Source organism: Sinocyclocheilus rhinocerous, unplaced genomic scaffold (genome assembly GCF_001515625.1).
Source record: "Sinocyclocheilus rhinocerous isolate Xijiao unplaced genomic scaffold, SAMN03320098_v1.1 scaffold241, whole genome shotgun sequence".
In the NCBI taxonomy this organism is placed as follows: domain Eukaryota; kingdom Metazoa; phylum Chordata; class Actinopteri; order Cypriniformes; family Cyprinidae; genus Sinocyclocheilus; species Sinocyclocheilus rhinocerous.
The window spans coordinates 3,004,644-3,009,988 of NW_015659312.1; the positions used below are offsets into that span (position 1 = coordinate 3,004,644).

General features: G+C 37.0%; 1 protein-coding gene across 1 annotated transcript in view; it reads left to right on the forward strand.

The window, feature by feature from the left end:
* LOC107723435 (polypeptide N-acetylgalactosaminyltransferase 1) overlaps nt 1-5,345 on the forward strand; it is a 119,240-nt gene that overhangs the window by 61,675 nt on the left and 52,220 nt on the right. Inside the window, exon 2 of the mRNA XM_016532045.1 lies at nt 2,296-2,416. The gene's annotated coding sequence lies outside the window, so the exon portion shown is untranslated. The remainder of the gene's footprint in view (nt 1-2,295; nt 2,417-5,345) is intronic.

Below are 5,345 nucleotides of genomic sequence, written 5' to 3' on the forward strand. Positions count from 1 at the left end.
GCGTCTTCAGGACATGGCAGCGGCGGCAACAATACTACAGCGAGAATTAAAGTTACGCCTTCTTTCTTTGCGTTAACATTTGGGCGGCGTTATGCAAATTTTCCCAGATCGTGACGTAGGTATGTGGGGGCGTGTTAGAACGAGCCGTTTTAGGAGGGTGTGGTTAACTCTTAACTTTTATAAAGAATATCTCTTTGGTTTTGAGACTTTAGTGTTTGCAACTTTACAGATCTTCTTTATGCACCAAGAGCTTGTAACACTCCAAAGAGAAAGGAAAAATTGAAATCACATCATATGACCCCTTTAACACGCTCCACAGCGCCACCCAGTGCATTTCGCTATAACAGACTTTTAGTTTTTGTGCTTAGGATTTATCACGGATTCCCTGCATTTACGGCCAGCAAAGCAACACGTAGTAATTTTATTTTTTGAATAATATTTATAGATCAAATATTCAAATATTCGACAATTTCTGGACACCCCTAGTGTATATGTGTCTGTATTTCATGTGTTTCTGTATCTTGTGACGGATATAAAGGCTGTTTGTTGCCTTAGTGACCTTCCCACAGTAGATGAGAGTCTTTAATTGGGCCTTTGTTCACCTAGCAGCTGTTGCCATGGTTCCTGGCTCTAGTGCTAGAAATGTCAAACACCTCAGAAACACAATCAGGTTTTTGGGAAGTTTGTCTAACAACCACAGTCTTTGGGTTCAGATGCAGTGTGTGTGTGGAAAGGTCTGTACAGTGTGTGAGGGATTCGAAAAGTGCTTTTGATGAAGCGGAGCGGCTCAGTGACATGCACCTTGCTCAAGACCCCACTGCTACTGTGTGTGCGCGAGTGTCACTGTCCATCTGATAGAGATGTTGGGCTGCATGCTGATCATTTATTCATCTTAGCTCAGAATGCGGTACGCCTGAGCCGCACGTATTAGAATAACCTGGAATAACCGATTCTGACTCCATCATCTCTACAAACTCACACAGAATGCGTGAACACTTCAGTTGAGATGCAGGAGAGGGAGCTAATGAAGGAAAGGAAAAGAATGTATTAGGCTGGAAAGAGCACCAGCTTAGAGGAGGAGAGACTGTCTGAAATAATCTTGTAGTCATTTCCAACCATGACTTTGCTCTTCATTTGATAGATTTGCATGCGTCTGCTTCATTTTCATAGAGTGATTTCTGATTTCCCATGAGTCTGAACGTTAATCACCAGTCATTGTGGTCATTCTTCTTTAGTTCCCTTGAAACCTTTTTAAAAGGAAAATGTGGGACATCTGCCAAACAATTTTTAGAGATTACATATTTAACATAGCCATAAGTTTTTGCTTTTACAAAAGAAAGTCTTGGGTTTTGTCTGAAATGCTGCATCTGATGATTCACAAGGGTGCGATTGTAGATGGTGGCGGCACAAGGGGGTGCCTTTATTTGCTATTGATTTGCTAAAAACTGGCTTATTTACTGATAATTTCTTGTTTAAAGTCATTAGAGCTTTATTTTGATTTGGATGTGACTAAAAGTGATGGTTTTCGAGTGTCTGAGTTGTTTACTTTTTAATTAGTGTATCCATTTTCACCATAAAGTTGATAAAACGCTACTGATGTTATGAGACATTTTGATAAACAACAGGCAATTAATGTCTAATAATTTCTAATAATTTAGTGTAATAGTTTGTATTTGAACAGAATTCATTTAAAAAAGTGTTATATGTGACATGGGGTTAGAGGCTTAGAGCTTTGAAAATTATTTCATGTTTTATTTTCTCTTTCATTTTCTCTCTCCATATGTAGATATATAAGGTTATGTATGTTTGTTTTCTTATATTTATAGTCCACATTAAAATTATGGGATGAAACTGGGACTGAACTTGAACTTAAACCTGAAAATATGTAGTTTTTAGTATTCTGAAGAATTTAAAACAAGAAATGTATGACTTTAAAATTGTTATATTAATTTAAACTTAATTTAAATTTAAATTTATTTTATAGTTTAATACAAATTTGACAAAAAATTACATTAAATTACAAAAATGCATTTTCACAAGTGGGTTTAAGATTGCACACAAGACTTTTGAACCCCACTGTACTTGTAGAAATAACTGATTAATTTAGATGAATTCTTATTTTAATCATATTTACTTAAAATGTGCATTATTCACTGACAAAACTGTAGATTTATGATCATTCACGAAGATTATCAGCCAACGTGATTAAACAGCCTAGTGGCCTGTTAAATGCTGTTAGTGTAGAGTTACTGTTGCACAGCCTAATCTCTCTAACGCTTGTCTTGTATGTTACAGGGAGCATGCGTGAGTAACAGGTTTCTGTGGCGGGACCTCAAGCTCCTCCCCTCATCTGGAGCCCCTGTGCTGTATGATACGAGGCCGCCTTCCTTCACACACTCTGACCTCAGTTCAACAGGTATGCACTGAATATACAGCAGACAATTATGTCATTATGTGATTATGGTTAGTCTCTTTATGATCCAAAGTGTGAATTAATGTCAGCTCTGTTTTACTCACAATGCATGATTAATGTAGCGTGACAGCGAAGCAGTTTGCATATACTCTCAGTGTCTGAAAGCGAAGAACTCTATAACAGTCCTTCCGCATGTAATGTGATAGATTTATTTTTTACATTTAAGTAATTGGGTGTTCAACTATGGCCACTTGTTAGCTCTGTGGACTTTTACACAGCAAGTGATGTTGTGTTTAATAGCTTTCTGTGGTGAAAATTACGTTAAAAAAAAAAAAGTCTGACTCCTGTCTTGCTAAGGTTAATGTTAAGGTTAATTTAATGTCACTCAATTTAAAAAAAATGTTAGTTTAATTTTTTTCCCCCATAATTTAACAAAATTACAGCTTAATTGGAAATGATGGGCCATCTTATTCTGTGCTGTGGAAATGATGCCACAATGTGGTTCAGTCGTCATTTAAAAATTTACATAAATCATTTTCAAACAATCAATATTGAAATAGTTTGTTTATTTCACTATTTTACATTATTGTAATTTTAACAACAGTAATTTAGTAAGTTTAGTAATTTAGTAATAATTTAAGTAATAATATATTTGTAGGATTTTCATGTTTTAAGTGGGTCAAGGAAAAAAAAAACCTAAATGTATTCATATAAAGCATTCAAAGTAGCAAAATATAATAGGTAGGGGAAAAAGTATTTTTTAATGTGATCTTTGCATAACAAAATCAAAAGGCTCCCTGAGTTGAAGAAACACCAGATTGAAAAGTGTCGTTATATTTTCTGCAGTTTGTTTTAATGTGAGTGTGTCTATAGCGCTCTGAACTTTAAATAGACAGTAATGCTTATTAATCTGGGTTACACCACAAAATGGTATTTAATTGTACTTGCTGTTGCTGCCAGGCTTTGCATCGATTATCAATTTGTGTTTGTTTTCTGCATTGGGTGCAGTTTTTGCATCACAGCTCCCGATTTCTACACCAAATTTGACATTAAAGCGTGTGGATGCTCTGCATTAGGGGTGCTCCGATCAGGATTTTTGAGGCCGATCGCCGATCACAGAAAGCAGTATCTGCCGATACCGATCACCGATACCGATCTTTTTAAAGCCTTCTTTTTATCATTTATAACTATTTATAGTGATAATCCGATCAGGATTTTTACTTTTGCATTTACTTCTAGATTTATATATTAAGTTGCTCAAGCAATTGGCAAAACATTTAAACTACTTTTCTTACGTTATCATGAACTTACCATTGACAGAAATAGTCAGCTCTACTGCCTTTTCTTTTGCATTTAAATCTTTATTACAAGCCATCCTGCGGTTCATAAAGAACTTTATTTTCCTACCTTCCACGAGTGCCATCGATTATTGCCTTGTTTATCTAAAAGTGCTCTTTTCCTTTAAACCTAGCCAAAAAGCCATATGTGTTGACTGTGAAACACAGTAGACTTTAATAATATGCATTTATGGTGTAATTACTACATTTTCGTGTCAATCCATGTTCATATTTACTGCAAAAAATGCGCTGTTACTTTAATTCATCACTTGCAGTGCAGCAAAAATAGACTCGGTGCGGAAACGATCTCTGCACTGCTGCAGACGCACCGCTCCTGAACGCACTGCCGGACCGCAACCGTGTGCAGTGAACGCTTTCATCCGTTAACAATCCACGGAAAAAATACGCACCACATATGCACCGCAAACGGAGTAATGTGAACCTGGCGTTATGTGTGTGCTCTGCGAGTGTGCATGAGCGTACGGTCTCCAGGAGAGCGTGCGAGCGCTGAATGGTTAAACACTGGCAAGAATTAAAAAGAAATGCAATTTATAAACTTTAGTGACGATGTGACACTGCCTCGACTGTGCAAGTGCCATTCCTGTGTCAACTGTGCAGCGTGCAGCTCGCTTATAGACAGACGCGACGTGTGGTGATTTGAAGCCATTTGCGTATTTTGAGAGAGAAAGAGAGAGAGCGCGCGCGGTGATTCACTCACGCTGTTTGTAAATTACGTCTCACACAAGGTTTTCAAATTACTTTATAAGTTATTTAATGAAATAACTTTAATATAGTACCTCACCTTCAGCATTATAATGATTTCACCCGCGCCGGACAGAGACTGAGACGGTGCCGCTGCATGTCATGAAAAAACCTATCACGGCAGGGTCATCAGCTTGAGATCGTTTTTTTGAGATCGGCCTTTTAGAGACCACCGATCAATCATCTCAACGTGATTATTGGCTATACACACACACACACACACCTTCAGCACTTTGTCTGAGAGCTGGTGACATCAGCACTCACTGCCGGTTTCTGAAATTAGACTGGTACGTTGTGTACTATTATAATACTGCAGACCTATTAAAGCATGGATCCTGTTATAGTGTTATATTACCAGTTGACTCATCCCTATAAACACGCATGGGATTCATGGGAAAGTGAGAATCATTCGTCTCTTCAGCTACATCCTCTATCTTTTCTTCTTTCTCTATTTGTCTTTACTCAAGTGCTGACTTGGGATTTAGTAGTATGTTTATTTAAGGACATTAGTTTTTCCTATGTCAGGACAGAGGGGAATTTTTCATACTGCATATAACACACACACCTTAGCGGTCTAAATGGGGACATTACATAGACTTCTATTCTTTTTATATACAGATAGTTAAGATAGTTATAAGCTAATCCTAACAATTAAAAAAAAAATGTATGTTTGCTTTATTAACTTTATACCAGTTTTAATAATAAAGACATACCCAAAGGGAGTTTTTTGGAGATTTTTTTCAGGTTTAGTTCACTTTTGGGTACAAATTTGTCCCCAACATATGGTTAAGTAGGTACACACACACACACACACACACACACACACACACAAT